The sequence below is a fragment of the Lygodium microphyllum genome, chromosome 20 (genome assembly GCF_053477565.2).
Source record: "Lygodium microphyllum isolate KBCC chromosome 20, Lygodium_microphyllum_v1.1.10, whole genome shotgun sequence".
Lineage (NCBI taxonomy): Eukaryota > Viridiplantae > Streptophyta > Polypodiopsida > Schizaeales > Lygodiaceae > Lygodium > Lygodium microphyllum.
Genome location: NC_141154.1, coordinates 75,861,731 through 75,863,177, shown reverse-complemented (window position 1 = coordinate 75,863,177; position 1,447 = coordinate 75,861,731).

The following is a 1,447-nucleotide window of genomic DNA, read 5'->3' as shown; positions in this document are numbered from 1 at the left end:
GCAAGGAATTGCTCTTCTAATTTCTAAGGAGCAGAGAAATGGTGGTGCATCTTCTTCAGGAGGAACTTCAAAAGAAGCTGTCTTCTACTCAAATGCTGGAAGAGGTAGAGGCAGAGGTAGAGGAGGCCGCTTTGGAGGCCGTGGTAGAAATCAGAATATGCAGCAAACTCAAGAAAACTAGTCCTATGGAGGAGGACGTGGTAACTCTAGAGGCAGGGGGAGCTAAAAAATTCATGGCACTTGCTGAAAATCAGACTAGGAAGGCATTAAAATGCCTTTGCTCTAACAATGGTGGGAAATACATGTCCAAAGCCTTTCAATACTTTTGTGACAGCAAAGGGATTAAGAGGAAGCTTAGTGCTCCTCATAACCCGCCCCAAAAAGGTGTTGCAGAGTGTATGAATCGGACCATTCAAGACAAGGTCCGTACAATGCTGTCACATGCTGCTTTATCCGATAGTTTTAACATACCACGAAATCTATGACATATGTGAGTTGAACTCGGAATCGGAGGTAAGCTCTGAGAGTGACCCACCGACCACCTAAAACCAGACACACCAAAGGGGACTTGCCAGTCCACCCAAGGCACTGACGGTTGAAGTAGGGCAAGGGAGAACAACCAAAAGGGATGAAAGTCAAATAGCAAAAGGAACCCCAAGACCTACCAAAGCATTTCACTAAGTTTAAGGAAGGGGATAGGGTATTGATCTTGTTGGGCACACAAAGACAAGGGTAGAGAGTGAACCAATAGAAGGACCTACCAAAGTTAAGGAAGTTGGCTTGGAAAGGGAAGGGGAGAAGCCTCGACCCATGTATATAGCTGACGACCCAACTGAGCAAGAAGAGGCCGATCTTATTGCTCTCTTGGGAGAGTACATACACATGTTTGCATGAACTCAAATGAGTCAATTTAAGGGTCGTAACACATTTCATCCCAATGACTCCTAACGCAATGCCAGTAAAGCAACAACCTTGATGAATCCAAAGCATGCTCATGCCATGAAGGAAGAGATCAATAGGCTATTGAAGGTAGGATTCATCTAGAATATTGAGCACATAAACTGGGTGTCACCCATTGTGATCATCTTGAAGAAGAATGGAAAAATATGAGTGTGCATGAACTATAAGAAAGTCAACGCTGCGACTAAGAGAAATAATTACCCATTGCCTTACACAGAGCACATGCTTGAGAGAGTAGCAGGAAAAGAGGCCTTAAATTTCCTAAACATTTCTCAAGTTACAACCAAGTTCAAGTCCACCCCGGTGATAGGCATAAGACAGTGTTTGCCACACAGAGTGGGGTGTATTCGTATACATAGTCATGCTATTTGGGCTAATGAATGCTCCTGCTACCTTTCAACATCTAATGTGTACAATCTTCAAGGACATGCTTAGATAAGAGCTAGAAGTATTTGTTGACGATCTGTGCACGCTCTAGCTAAAAAGA